This window comes from Panthera uncia, chromosome A2 (assembly GCF_023721935.1).
Source record: "Panthera uncia isolate 11264 chromosome A2, Puncia_PCG_1.0, whole genome shotgun sequence".
Lineage (NCBI taxonomy): Eukaryota > Metazoa > Chordata > Mammalia > Carnivora > Felidae > Panthera > Panthera uncia.
Window position 1 is genome coordinate 65,623,341 of NC_064816.1, and position 16,409 is coordinate 65,639,749.

Below are 16,409 nucleotides of genomic sequence, written 5' to 3' on the forward strand. Positions count from 1 at the left end.
ATTTCCTCAATTCACAAAATTCCTATCTCATCTTCCTTTAGACTATTCCAAATCCATCATGTATTTTTGCATTTACATTCTCACGGAGAGCGTGGATACCTACCAATTTCCCAGGCAGGAGCTTGGAAGTCACATTCAGTTTTCCATCTTCATGCTTCCCACATTCCATCGGGTGCTAAGTGTTGTCAGATGTTCTCAGTATGTTTGGAATCCATTGTCATCTAGCGCGTTTCACAACACCCTCTACTGCCACTGACTCTAGCTAGTACCCTGGCCCTGGGTGAATTCCCAGACTGCCACAACACAGCCACATGGTTCCGGAGACATCAGATGTAAATCAAACCCGAAGCCTTTAGTTGTTGGGATTCTGCATGTAGACCCGAACGATTCTAAAGGCACTTCTTACATACTTACCAGTTGACTACGGTTTGGCTTTTAAATTTTCTATCGTGTGCTCTGGCGATATTCAAAGAAGTTCTATTGCTATTTAATTTACTGGAAAAAATGCATGCCTGCTTTAAGAAGTTCAAACAGCCCATATTTTTAAATGTAAAACCGAAAGACCCCTATGCTGTGCTCACTCATTCAAGAGTAATCACTGTTGTGTGTTGTGTACTTCCCAAGAAATTAAATGTTTTCAATAGCTTCCCAGGCTGCCAGAATTAATCACACTCTCCTTGGAATTCCTTTTTGGGGCCTTCCCTCTCTTGTCTCTCACTGATTGGAGCACAGGCTATGATGGGGGCAAAGTGCAGAATGTGGGATTTGTGGCCCTGCTTTGCTGCCCTCATTCATTTCTCAAAGTTCGGACTAAGCAACACTTCCTCCAGCAAGATTTTCTTACTGGTTTCTCTTGTAGTTAGGTATTTTTGTTAAAAACAAAAGCAAACAAGCTAACAAAACACATGTTCAGACCAGCTCAAGTTGGGAACCAGCAGTGGCTTTTCAGGATATATCTGTTATTTAAAAATAAGAACTTCAATTATTATAGAATTCCTGGAAACTGGCATTAGAGTGGAGCCACCATTATTATTCCCTTTCCTGTTGTCTCCATTTTTATCTTGTGTCATTTCTGATGCTTCTGAAACTACGACCTTGTCAAATATTGAATTGAACACTTTTTACTCACTGTTTCCTCGTGATGTTAATTTCATTTATAGGTAATTTGGATTGTCTTGTCCCTGCTTAAACTTGCACAAGCTTCACCTTTTGCCTCTCTGGTTGCTTCCCAGCTTTTCTATTTTCCAATAGTAAATTCCTAGAATGAAACTATTTTTGGTGCAATATACTCTTTCCATCTAAGTCACAAGACTTAAATTCTGGATTCTCCTAGAGTCAAGTGCCCACTCCTGATGGTAATTGAGCCTTAGCGTGACTATAGGGAGTAAAATGGTTATGTATCAGCTTGGCTAAACTATCGTTTCCAGGCATTTGGTCAAACATTAGTCTATATGTTGCCGTGAAGGTATTTTGTAGATGTGATTAAAGTTCACAAACCAGGGAGGGGTTCCTGGGTGGCTCAGTCAGTTAAGTTTTCAACTCTTGGTTTCAGCTCAGGCCATGATTTCATGGTTTTGTAAGTTGAAGCCCCACATCGGGCTCTGTGTTGACAACGCAGACCCTGCTTCGGATTTGTTCTCTCTTTCTCTCTCTCTGCCCCTCTCCTGCTCATGCTGTCTCTGTCTTTCTCAAAAATAAATACATAAACTTTAAAATAATAAAAAAAATTACAAAAACTTATAAGAAGTGAGGTTCTGAGTGGCCATGTATTTGACACCTTTGAATGTTTTTGTCAGATGAAGGAGTATAATGAGATTGGCAGTTTGCTCCTCATTGTGTTGGACAAAACGAGGAAAGAAAAGGAGAAGCTCAGAGCTTCAAATTCTCAGCTCAACTGCTACATAAATGATGAAATTTTCTGTATCTGCCCTGGAGAAAATCCTTATGTTCTTCAGAGACCAAACTGAGATTACTGAAAACAAAACAGAGTTTCATCCTGTGAGTTGCTGAATTGCAACACAAAATGCAAACTGTCTATTGTTAAAGAGAGACTTTCGCTTGGGAAGGAATGGGATCCTGGAAATGGGAATGGGAACACTGAACTAAATTCTACTAAATACCGTGGAATCTTCTTTGACGGTAGAGACAGGCCGCCCACCCTTGCCTGGAATGAAGTCATTGCTGCTCTTCCTGAGGTAGCTGGTCTCACCAGACGTACTTACCTTGGAAGGCAGTACTGATTCTCCTCATGGTGCCTTTTTCACCCCCACCACCCATCTTTGCTTCTAAACTTATAACTAGACTCAAGTTCTGGCAAATCCCAAAAGGTGAGATTCGAAGTGTGACCCATGAGGAGATGTGTTCCAGAAGAACTGCATCATTTGTCTAGTGTATACACAGAGAAATCCAGGGGCTAGGTATGGGAATGTATATAAAGGATGTGGGATAAGTGTAGGAGGAACATAAATTTGGCTCTGGTCTGATTTGCTAACATAAACACACCACAAACAGAGATTGGCATTTACTAGATAGCTAGAGGGGTAAGAAAAGGCCCTAACAGTTTGTTTGGTCAACTGACTAAAACACGGACCAAAAGGTGTTCTACACTAAATAAAGTGGAAATGACAGAACCATCTTGGTCCAGTGTAGAGGAAAGGATCCAAAGCCTCAGAATGCTAGAGTGGATTTATCATGTAAGACCCGTCCTCTACCCCAGGAAGGTCCAGAAGACATACCCTTCCCTAAAACTCTGAAGAACAAATTTGTGAGGTAAACTCCAGCACTTGAAGAACGCTGTGGTTGCTCTCCTCTGTAAATGAAAAATTACAGTGATAACTGCTGCTGGTGAATTGGTATCCTTTTTTTTTAATGTTAATGTTTTTTTTACTTATTTTTTGAGAGAGAGAGAGAGACAGAGCTCAAGAGGGGAAGGGCCAGAGAAAGAGGGAGACACAATCCGAAGCAGGCTCCAGGCTCTGAGCTGTCAGCACAGAGCCCGATGCGGGGCTCGAACTCACGAACCGCGAGATCATGACCTGAGCCGAAGTCAGTTGCTTAACCTACTGAGCCACCCAGGCGCCCCTGAATTGGTACCTTTAAATACAATAGGAATAATTAGACAGAAGAGACCAAGCAGTGCCAATATATCATCAAAGACGAGGTGGATATAGTTAATATAACCATATATTCTAATGGAGCCAAAGCAGTAATCAGGAGAGATTAAAATATTGGTTAGTCGATCCAGATATTCTTAGAAGAGAACTAGGTTGACAGTTTATTAAATTCTTACTTGATCTGTACAGGAGGAAGAGTTCTAGGTCAACTCTAGAGAGTCACAGTCTAGTCCCTAATTCCCTGAATAGTGGAATAAAAGAGATTATGTGGAAGATATTAAGTGGAAGTCATTAGAATTACCATTCCCTAAGAACAAAGCAAGCCACAAGCTTGGAGGAAGTGTAGGGATCAGTGTCACCATCAAGGACTTGAAGGATTCAGGGCCAGCGATTCCCACCACACCCCCACTCAGTTCACCTACTTGGCGTGTGCAGAAAACAGATGGACCTTGGAGAATACCGATGTATTATTGTAAATTTAACTAGCTGGTCACCCTGACTGTAGCTGCTGTTCTAGATGTGGTTTCACTGCTTAAGCAAATTAATATGTGAGGACATGGTTTGCAGTTACTGATCTGTCAAATGCTTTCTTCTTGATGCTTTTTCATACAGACGACCAGAAGCAGCTTGCTTGAAGCTGTTACCAGCAATATGCCTTCCCTGTCCTGTCTCAGGGCGGTATCAGCCCTCCATCCCTATATCATAATTTAGCCCATGAGGATCTCGATCATCTTTTTCCCCCATGATACATCATACTGGTCATTATATTGATGGCATTATGCGGATTGGACTCAGCAAGCAAGATGTAGCGATCATTTTAGACGTATAGGCAAAACATTTGTACGCCAGTGGGTGGATAGAAATCCAACAAAAATTCAGGGGGCTGTCACCTCAGTGAAATTTCTAAGGGTCCACCAGTGTGCAGCATGTTGAGATATTCTTCCTACTGTGAAGTAAACTGCTGCATCTGATCCCTCCTATAACCAAAACAAAGGTTTAAAACGTAGTGGGGCTTTTACGATTTTGGAGACGATATATTTCTCTCCTGGATGTGCTGCTAGAGTCCATTTACTATGTGACTTTAAAAGATGCTATTTGAGGGGCAGCTGGGTGGCTCAGTCAGTTAAGCATTTGACCCTTGGTTTTGGCTCATCATGATCTCACAGTGTGTGAGTTCAAGTCCTGCATCGGGCTCTGCATTGACGGTGCTGAGCCTCCTTGGGATTTTCTCTCTGCCCCTCCTGCTCTCTCTCTCTCTGCCTTTCACAATAAATAAATCAACTTTAAAAAATAATGAAAAATATAAAAAAGAAAAGATGCTAGTTTGGGGTGAGACACAGAACAACAGAAGTTTCTACAGCAGGTCTTAGCTGATGTATAAGTTGTTCCATCACTTGGGCCACATGATCTAGAAGACCTAATGATGCTTGAAGTAACCGTGCAGATAAGGATGCTGTTTGGAGGCTTGGGCAAGCCCCATTGGGGAATCATCGTGCAGAGCCTTAGGATTTGGGAGCAAAGTCCTATCATTCTCTGCAGATAATTACTTTCGAAAAATAGATCTTGGCCAGCTACTGTGCCTTAGTAGAGACTGAACACTTAACCATGGCCCACCAGGTCACCATGCAAACTGAGCTGCCCTCTCTGAACTTAGGGTTGTCTGACCCAACAAGCTATAATGTTAGGCATGCACCGCAACGTTCTATTATAAAATGGAAGTGATGTAAGTGTACCTGGCCTCAAGCAAGCCCCAAGGCACAAGTAAGTTAAATGAGGAGGTGTTCCAAGTACCCATGGCCCACATTCCTGTTACCTTACTTTCTCTCTCCCAGCTCCTACATGTGCCCTCGGAGACCAGAGAGAACTCAGGCCTGATTTATGGTTGGTTCTGCACGATATTGAGGGATCACCTGAGAGTAAGCAGTGTGGCACTAAAGCCTCCCTCTGGGATGTCCCTGAAGGACAGTGGTGAAGGGAAATCCTCCCAATGGGCAAACTGTGGGCATGCACCTGGTTGTTAGTTATAGTTGGTAGGAGCAATGGCCAGAGGGGTGATTGTATACTCATAAGCTGTCGCCAGTGATTTGGCTGGATGGTCATGGACTTGGAAAGAATAGAAGAAAATTAGTGACAAGGGGGTGCGAGAAAGCTGTATGTAGGTAGAACCCTTTGCCGGGGCAAAAAGCACGAAGATATTTGTATTTCATTTCAGTGTTCACCAAAAGGTGATTTCAGCAGAGAATTTAATAATCAAATGGATAGAATTATCCATTCTGTGGATGCCAGTGAGCATCTTTCCCCAGGCATCACCCAATGGGCTCATGAACAAAGAGGCCATGATCCCAAGGATAGAAGCATGGGCTCAGCAACACAGATTTCCGCTTAACCTAAGCCAGCCTAGCTACAACCACCACTGAGTGTCCAACCAGCCAGCGGCAAACAATGAGTTTCCCATACAACACCATTCTTCAGGTGACTGGCCAGCTACCTGGCGGCAGTTCGATTACCTTGGGCCTCTTTTCAACGTGAATGGGGCAGTATTTTGTTCTTACTGGAATACACCCAGTTTGAATACAAATCCAATTTCCCTGTGCACAATACTTGTGCCAAAATTATCATCTGTGGGCTCACAGACTGCCTGATCCACTCTCGTGATATTCCACCCAGCATCGTTTGCGTTCAAGGAGCCCACTTGACAGCAAAGTAAGGGCAGCAATGGTCCTGTGCTTACAGAATTCGCTGATTTTGCTGTGTGCCCTGCCATCTGAAGCAGCTGGCCTGATACGATGGTGGAGTCACCTTTGGAAGATTCAGTTACAGCATCAGATCTGTGAGGTCCTACCTTGTAGGACTAGAGCAAGCTTCTCTAGAAGGCTGTACGTGCTCTGAACCAGCATCCGATATACAGCCTCTCCCCTAGCCAGGATTCGCGCATCCAGATTTAAGGGGTGGAAATGGGGAGAACGCTACTCGGTATTGTGCCTAGTCATCCACTAGCAAAATGTTTTGCTTTCTGTCCCCATAACCTTATTCTCTGCTGGTCCCGAAGAAGGAATGTTTCCCTCAGGAGACACCATAATGATTCTGTTGAATTATAAGTGATGATTGCCACATGGCCACTATGGGCTCATCTATTTCTGAACCAACAGGAAAATTATTGCTGAAATGATGAATAATCTTGATTAACTAGGGGAAATTGGATTGCCTCTCCACCATGGAGGTAAGGAAGAGTATGTCTAAAAGACAGGAGATCTTTAGGGTGCCTCTTAGCACTACTATGCCCTGTGATTCAAGCCAGTGGAACACTACAGCTCAATCAGGCAGGACTGCTAGTGGCCCAGATACTTCAGGAAAGAAAGTTTAGGTCATCCCATCATGTAAAGAATCATGATTAGCTGAAGCGCTTGCTGAAGGTAACATAAATATGGAATGGATAACATGAGAAGGTAGGGATAAAAATCAGCTACAACCACGTGGCCAGTTGCAGAAATGAAAACTGCAATTATTATGAATAATTCTTTATTTTGTTGTGAATACGTTGGTGCTCGTGTGTGTATATATGTGGATGCAATATCCTTATTTTCTTCCCCCTCTTATTCCTTCATTATGTAACATATCAGGAATAGTATTTAAGTTACAGAATATGGAGGAGAAGAAGGAACATCGTACAAAGAATTTCCGTCCTATTGTGGGGAAACGTGTAGTGTCTTTTTACTTGTATCACGTCCAATGGATGCATTACTTTATTATTGTCTTTATTTAGAGATTTTAAGTATGGTTTGAGGGAGTGTGTGTGGATGCCAAGTTGGCAAGGGGTGAGCTGTGATGATTAATATCGTGCATCAACTTGGCTGGGCGTTTAGTCCAACCTCTAGTCTACATGTGAAGGTATTTTGTAGATGCGATTAACATGTATAGTCAATTGTCTTTAATCAAAGGAGATTACCTTGGATAATGCGGTGAGGCCTCATTCAGTCATTGAAGACTGGGTCTTAACCTCAGTTGAGAGCAAACACCTAGGTTTTCCAGGGAAGAAGGAATTGTACCTCAGGACTGTACCACAGAGCAGCCTGCGTTTCCAGACGGCCGGGCTGCCTTACAGATTTCAGACTTATCAGCCCCACAATCACCTGAGCTAACCCAGGTTCTTCAAACAAATCTGTTTTTCTGTCTTTCACCTAGACGAAACTCGTATCTGTCCTATTTGCTCTGTCTCTCTGGAGAACCCTGAGTGATACAGAGAGCAATCCCAATTTTAGGAGGACGATAGATTGACACCATACAGCATTACTTTGACGAGACTCTGCTGTATGAATAGGGTAATGTTAACTGTGGTTACAAATAAATACCAAGATTTCAGCACTGAGAATGGAAATCTACGTGTTGGTCACATGTGCTCCTTGTGAATGGTTGGTTCCGCATAATGGAAGACTCTCTCCTATAGCATGTTTTTTGCCTTCTGCCAAAGCCTCAGCGTCCTTCCAACTAGGTGTGGGATAAGGAAATAAAGTGAAGCAATTACTCTTTCTTATTAGGTTCCTTGGTCCAGAAGGACTACACATCAATTCCAATCGGATTGCCTTGATGGGAACAAATCACGAGTCCCCACACATTTTTAAGAGAGCTTAGAAAATCCTCAAAGGCAGGTCTATAACGTGTACGAGAAAGGAAAACATTCATGGGCATTCACACTCTCTATCACACCCACCACATCCAGTACTTTCGCAGTAGCAACAATAACACCCTGTGTGTGTGTGTGTGTGTGTGTGTATGCGTGTGTGTGCGTGTGAGACAGAGAGAGAGAGAGAGAGAGAGTGAGATTCCTTTACTAAGCTGTATGGTTTAATTTTTTTTAATATTTTATTTATTTTTGACAGAAAGAGAGAGAGAGATAGTAGGGGAGGGGCAGAGAGGCAGAGAGAGAGACACAGAATCTGAAGCAAGCTCCAGGCTCTGAGCTGCCAGCACAGAGCCCCACTCGGGGATCAAACTCACGAACCATGAGGTCATGACCTGAGCCAAAGCTGGATGCTTAACCAACTGAGTCACGCAGGCGCCCCTAAGCTGTATGACTTTAAATGTCTGGAGCAATAAATAACGACCTGAGAGCCCATAAATTTTAATAGATTAAAGTATATTTCCAATTTAAAAAAACTATTATTTTTGGAGACAAAATTATATACACAGTAGTTTGTCTTATGATTTAAGCCAAGGAAAACTAAGACAGTTTTGAGACGCATTATGGATATTATGTGATAGAACGGGAACATTATTCTCCATTTTAGGACACTGCACTGTTCTATTGACCTGCACCAGGAATACCTTGTTCTGTGCTGATGACTCAGATGTAAGAATGATGAAGTGAATAGGTCGGAACTTAGGAAACGATAAAAAAGAACAGAGTTGAAGAGAATGATTAAGGGAGGAGCAGGAGGAACTATATAATACTTGCCAAGTACTATAAATAGGAATCTAGACCCATGTAATCCGATTCTGACCGCAACTGATGATTGAACTTGACTTTATTTTTCGATACTTTCATTTAATTCTATATCCCTCATTATATGTGAACAACACGCCAGTATAGTAAATCATGAAATGGGAGTGAAGCCTGTAATTTTAATTAACATATTTTACGATGCTTCTGATTTCTATGCATTTGATCAAATTTTCATTTACAGTGAGCCACTTTTCTTTCTCATGTAATGTTTGACATTGCCATTTCTTTCTTTAATGAAATAATTATATTTAATAAAATGCATTAAGTTCTTAATATGATTTGTCAGGAATTTTTCTCCCTCAGATATTGGTATCATGGAAACTAAAACTCACAGTCAGGCTCAATCTCCATTGACAGGAAACATCAACCATTTTGTCCTCACTTTTTTTTTTTTTTAATGTTTATTTTTGAGAGAGAGACAGAGTGTGAGTGGGCAAGGGGTGGAGACAGAGGGAGACACAGAATCTGAAGGCTCCAGGCTCCAAGCTGTCAGCGCAGAGCCCAACGGGGTCTCGAACTCGTGAACTGAGGGACCATGACCTGACCTGAAGTCGGATGCTTAACCGACTGAGCTACCCAGGCACCCCCGTTGTTACTCTTGTTTCTTCTTTCAGTAGTCCTTTCCTCTTACCTCGAAGTGGCCAAAATAAATGATCCATGCCGCTCATTCTTACTCCTGATTCCCTTTCAGTGCCTTATCTGTGTTCTGGAAGAGACGGAAATTCACAGATACTCGTTTGGGGGACAGGCGAAGGACATCTGCGATACTAAAACTAGAGTCAAAATATACATTTATAACCTGAAAAGACGCTATTTTAAAATAGTTTTTCTTTCTCTTTTGTCCGAGAGATAACAATTTTATCTCTTATGTCGTGGCAAATAGAGGTTCTAATTGATCTCGACCCTGGTGCTGGATACACAGAGCAATTCCTGCACTCTTCTGTTAGCCAAATTTATTAACTCTCCATTCATGCGTTCACTCTCCCATTCATTAGTCAACTGGTCACGTAAACAGATAGTTAAAACAAAGTACAATAAATCACCCCCACCAGGAGATCTCTGAGAGCAAGGATTATATTTAATTTTCTTGGCACTCCCTGGACTTTGTGGGCATTCAATAAATGCTTTTTACCTTACATGGAAGTTAACAATTGTGTTTTAAATTGAAGTATGAGGGACACCTGGCTGGCTCAGTCGGTTAAGCGTCTGACTCTTGATTTCGGCTCAGATCATGGTCTCATGGTTCATGGGTTCGAGCCCTGCATCAGGCTCTGTGCTGACAGCATGAAGCCTGCTTGGGATCTCAGTCTCTCTTTGCCCCTCCCCTGCTTGCTCTCTATCTCTATCTCAAAATATATAAATAAACATTAAACACTTTTTTAAATAAATTTAAGTATGAAACCAAACAGGCACAAACACATAAACTTCTTCAATACCCCCCTCCTCATCTCTGATTGTTCCTCCCCACCACTGCTTCTCTCTGAACAGGAAAGGAAAAAATAATCAGTCAACTAACTGCCACACCCAGTCTTTCGTCAGCTTCAACTCACTTAACATTTCTGCAGAATTTGTCAAATTTGCATATCCACTTTTTCCAGAAACAAGACACTGAAGGGGAAAGAAAGAGGAGACAAAGATGCTTGCAGTTGTCAGGTGACAGGTGAAATGGGAAACCCACAGGAAATCAGTTACCACCTTCTGGCAGGTGGTAATTTCTCTGAAAAACGTTACTATTATTATTAGTTTGAGATCATTAAAGACACCAAAAACATTCATGCCTCCTTGTTTTTTTTGGTTTTTTTTTTTGTTTGTTTTGTTTTTTGCCATACAGCTATTAGTGCTTAAGATGTGCCTTTGTTTACATTTTCACTTGTCAGAGAGATGCTTATCTTTGAAGAACAATTGAAATGTCACTTTCTCTGATTACTTCCCTGATCCCCTTTGTGGGGAAAATTACTGCTTCCTCCCCCGACTCTGTGGTTTCCAACAGAAATAATGTTAAATCTTGTAGCAGTGAGAAGTCAGGTTATAAAGTAATAGTTTGACATATGCTGTTTCCCCTCTCTCTACATAAGCATTAATTCCGGGAAAGAGTAAGGATGGAAAGAAGGGTAAGGGGACAGTCTTGGTCTCCTAGTTGCCAAAACACAAAATGTCCAGCTAAAATTACAATTAAAAAAATTGGGGGGCACCTGGGTGGCTCAGTCGGTTAAGCCTCTGACTTTGGTTCAGGTCACGATCTCACAATTCGTGACCTGGAGCCCCACGCTGGGTCTGTGCTGACAGCTCAGAGCCTGGATCCTGCTTCGGATTCTGTGTCTCCCTCTGTCTCTGCCCCTCCCCACCTCATGCTCTGTCTCTCTTTCTCTCAAAAATAAATAAACATTGTTTTTAATCAAGCCAAAATAGATCAGAATTTGGCTCAGTTTTCATATTACACAACACGGTATGTTCAATGCATAAAAAATCTAAAATACAAAAATTTAATACAAAATTTAATACAAAAGTACAAAAATTTAATCTCTAAATTTTAGTCTTTTAAATGTTTTGGCTCATCTGATCCCCTATGTACCTGCAGATGCTTTTAAAAATATTATGACATAAGAAATCTGTTTTGCATATATATTCTTTATTTTTTTAATGTTTATTTATTTATTTTGAGACAGAGAGAGAGAGAGAGCAAGAATACCAAGCAGCTCTTCACTGTCAGTGTGGAGTCCATGCAGGGCTCAAACTCATAAACCATGAGATCATGACCTGAGCCGAAATCAAGAGTTGGAGGCTTAACCAACTGAGCCATCCAGGCATACCTTGCATATACATTCTTTAAATTAGCAATATACTATAAACATTGTCTCCAGTCAGTAGATATTATTCTATGTTCTGTATTTTTATGACTTCGTTATGTGATGTTCTGGGTTACAGATGGGCCAAGAGTATAGGATTGAACATGACTAAGGCCTGGAATTGTGTTTCTTTGGATGTTATCTCTATTCTGTTTTGTTTTGTTTTGTTTTTAAGTTTATTTGTTTTGAGAGAGACAGAGAGCGTGTGTGCGCACACACACACACACACACACACACATATGCATGCACAAGTGGGGGAGGGGCAGGGAAAGAGGGAGAGAGAATCCCAGGCAGGCTCCACATTGTTAGTGCAGAGCCCAACATGGGGCTCAAACTCACCAGCTGTGAGATCATGACCTGAACTGAAATCAAGAGTTTGGACACTTAACCAACGGAGCCACCCAGGTGCCCCTATTACCTCCATTCTTTTTTTTTTTTTTTTCAACGTTTTTAATTTATTTTTGGGACAGAGAGAGACAGAGCATGAACAGGGGAGGGGCAGAGAGAGAGAGGGAGACACAGAATCGGAAACAGGCTCCAGGCTCCGAGCCATCAGCCCAGAGCCTGACGCGGGGCTCGAACTCACGGACCGCGAGATCGTGACCTGGCTGAAGTCGGACGCTTAACCGACTGCGCCACCCAGGCGCAGTACTAGCAGTGTAAACTCATGGAAATACAGAAAAAGGAGGTGATAAATGCTTAACATGGCATATTCTCCTCCCTCTCTCATTTATTTATATATATATATATATATATATATATATAACATATTACAATCTTATTTATGTACTATATATTATAATCTATTTATAATCTATGTATACTCTATATAAAATAGTTACCTTATATAACTATCTATATTATAATCTTATTTGTATACTACATAATATAAAGCTGTTAGCATCTTTTTGTTATTATAAAGAATGCTGAAACATATTCTATAAACAAAATTATGAAAAATTACTGGGAGAGGAATTGTTTCACCAAAGCCTACACAAAATTGTAAGGGTTTTTTTTTTTGCTGTGTTTTAAGTTTTTCTTAATGTTTATTTATTTTTGAGAGGAGGAGGTGGGGAGGGGCAGAGGGAGAGGGAGACATAGAATCCGAAGCAGGCTCCAGGCTCTGAGCCGTCAGCACAGAGTTCGACATGGGACTCCCACCCACAAACAGTGAGATCATGACATGAGTCAAAGTCGGACGCTTAACTGACGGAGCCACCCAGGTGCCCCTTCTTCTCTCTACATTCTCAAACATCTCTATACAATGTTCCTACCACATTCGACCCCTTTCCTCCTGCCCAGTAACTGCCTCACAGTCTAGTGAGGACTATGTCCCCATGCAGTGTGTGGTCGGAGGAGGAGAGTTTATCTTTCATTTTTCAATTAAAATTTCCTTAATTGCCACTGAGCACAAATATTTTACATGCCATTTCATTCGAGAGAGGTGGTTAATTTGTTATATATTGACATTGTGAAGACTCATCATTTGTCTCTAGTCTTTGTGGCACATAATTTATTTAGCACTTATCAGAATCGTAAAGGTATGTTTATGTACCATTATTTTACTTTATTTCATTTTACTTTATCTTAAAAAATTTTTATGTGGGTCCTGAGAAACTTAACAGAAGACCATGGGGGAGGGGAAGGAAAAAAAAGTTAGGAAGAGAGCCAAACCATAAAAAACTCCTAAAAACTGAGAATAAACGGTTGATGGCGGTGGGAGGGATGGGACGGGGGTGATGGGCATTGAGGAGGGCACCTGTTGGGATGAGCACGGGGTGTTGTATGGAAACCAATTTGACAGTAAATTTCATTTTGAAAAATACAAAAAAAAATACAAAAAAAATTAATGTTTATTTATCTTCGAGAGAGAGAGAGACAGAGTGCAAGAGTCAGAGGGGAGAGAGAGAGGGAGACACAGAATCTGAAGCAGGCTCCAGGCTCTGAGCTGTTAGCACAGTGCCCAATGTGAGGCTCGAATTCAGGAGCCACGAAATCATGATCTGAGCTGAAGTCCATGCTTAACCGAAGCACACAGGTGCACCTTCTCTTCTCTTCTTTCTCTTCTTTTCTCTCCTCTTCTTTTTTCTCTTTTTCTTCTCTTTTTCCTTTCCTTTCCTTTCCTTTTTTATTTTTGTATACCATAATTTTAAAAGTACATATTTTTCTCATTTTTAACTTATAACAGCAAAATCTTCGATTGTGAGTAACTTGTTCTGCGAGTGTTCGGCAAGACGAGTGAACATTGCTAATAAATTTTAACTTGGTACACAAGGCACGTCTTGCAATACGAGTAGTACATGATGCCGATTGTCAGGTGATCACAACTGAGCCAACGGTTCTTGAAAGTTGCTTTGATATACGAGTGCTTTGGATTATAAGCTTGTTTCCAGAATGAATTATGCTCACAAACCTCACTTAAACACCTGTTCAAATTACTCACAGATTACACTTATACAAAGGAGAGAGTTAAAAACCAAAGGAAATCGCCAGAGTGAGCACAGTATTGAGCAACAAATTGCATTTCCTGGTCTTTCTGTGATGGTTGGCTTTACAGGAAAAGTGCTATCATTGCCTTCAATAATAATCCACCCTGGAAAAAAAAATTAAAACAAATTAAAAATAAAGAATAAAAGTGGTGTTGCTTAAGCATACAGAAAAGCTAACTACTTATTTTCCACAGCAGGAAGTCAATAAATACAGTCAAAATTTAGCACAAAGTCTTAGTTAAAAAAAAAAAAAAACTAGCACGAGTTTGCCATTTAGAAATATGGAGACAAGGATGCCTGGGTGGCTCAGTGCGTTAAGCGGCCAACTTCAGCTCAGGTTATGATCTTGCAGTTCGTGAGTTCAAGCCCCGCAATGAGGTTCTGTGCCGACAGGGGGGAGACTGCCTGGGATTCTCTCTCTGCCTCTCTCTCTGCCCCTCCCCAACATGTGTGCATGTGCTCTCTCTCAAAATAAACTTAAAGAAAACATAAAGAAAGATGGAGATAAATAGAAGAAACATAATAGCTAAAAGGATGAAAAACTGACAGCATCTAGAAACTCTAAGCCAGGTGGCAGTCAGGAGCTCAATGGAAAGTAGGATGTTTTGGCTTTTTAAGAGCATATACACAGTGATTAGCAATGTTGAAAACTTTTACAGTTACCTGTTGGCCATTTGTAGGTCTTTGTTGGAAAAATGTTGATTCAGATCCTGGGCCCATTTTCTATTAGATTGTTTGATTTTTTTTATTGAGTGGTATGAATTCTTTATATATTTTGCACATTAGCCCTTATCAGCTTTAGGGTTTGCAAATATTTTCTACATTTCATAGGTCACCTTTTCCCTTGGCTGATTGCTTCCTTTGCTGTGCAAAAGCTTGTCAGTGTCATCTAGTCCTACTTGTTTGTTTTCGCTCTTGCTGCTTGTGTTCAAAATGATGTCAAGGAAGTTTACTTGTTTTCTTCTAGGGGTTTTATGCTTTTAGGTCTTAACATTTAAGTGTTTAATCCATTTTTGAGTTAATTTTGTGTATGATCTAAGACAGAGGTCCTAATAATTAGGAAAATGCAAATTAAAACTACAATGGGATAATTTATCCCTGTTAGAATGACTATTATCAAAAAGACAAGAGAGGGGCTCCTGGGTGGCTCAGTCGGTTAAGCGTCCAACTTCGGCTCAGGTCATGATCTTGTGCTCCGTGAGTTCGAGCCCTGCATCAGGCTCTGTTCTGACAGCTCAGAGCCTGGAGCCTACTTTGGATTCTGTGCCCCCCCCCCCACCTCTGTCCCTCCCTCACTCGTGCTCGGGCTCACTCTGTCTCTCAAAAATAAATAAATGTTAAAAAAAAAGTTTTAAAAAGACAAGAAATAACTGTTGGTCAGGCTATGGAGAAAAGGGCAATTTTTTTCACTGTGGGTGGGAATGCAAAATTAGTACAGCCCTCTTATGGAAAACACTAGAGAGTTTCCTGAAAAATATGAAAATAGGAGCTCCTGGATGGCTCAGTCAGTGAAGCATCTGACTCTTGATTTCAGCTCAGGTCATGATTTCACAGTTTGTGAGATCAAGCCCCATGCCGGGCTCTGCACTAACAGCATGGAACCTACTTGGGATTCTCTCTCTTCCCCTTCCCCTCTCTCTCATTTGCAAAATAAACATTAAAAAAAAAAATAGAAATAAAACTGCCATATGATCCAGCCATCCTACTTCTGGGTATATATTTCCAAAAGAAATGAAATCACTATCTCCAAGAAATATTTGCATCCCTGTGTTCGCTGCAGTATTTTATATCTGATAGATACATACAGTAGTGTTATTCATTTTCTTTACCCATTCATCTTTTGATCGATACTAAGGTTGCTTCCATGTCTTGTGAGTAATTTATTAGTGTGAAAAGTTTTTCATTAATTATTATTATAATGCAGCCATAAAAAAGGAAGGAAATCTTACCATTTGTGGCAAGATAGATGAACCTTCAGGGTATCATGCTAAGCAAAATAAGTCAGGCACAGAAATATAGATATTGTATGAACTCCCTTATATGTAGAATCTAAAGAAGTCAAATTCATAGAAAAAGAGAGTAGGTCGGTGGTTGTCATGGGCTAAGAATTGGAGAAGATGGCCAAAGAGTACACACTTTCAGTTGTAAAATGAATCCATTCCGGGGATCTAATTTACAACGTGATGACCACAGTTAACAATACGGTATACTTAACTATACCTAACAATATCGTACACTTATAATTCACCAAGGGATTAGATCTTAAATGTTCTCACCACACACACAAAAATGGTAACTATGTGAGGTGACAGCTGCGTTAGCCAACTGCAGTGTGGTGATCATTTCACAATATATACACATGTCAGATCATCATGTTGTACACTAAACTTACACAATGTTATTTGGGAAGTATATCTCAATAAAACTGGAGGGCATGATAAATGTTGTAAACACACCAAAT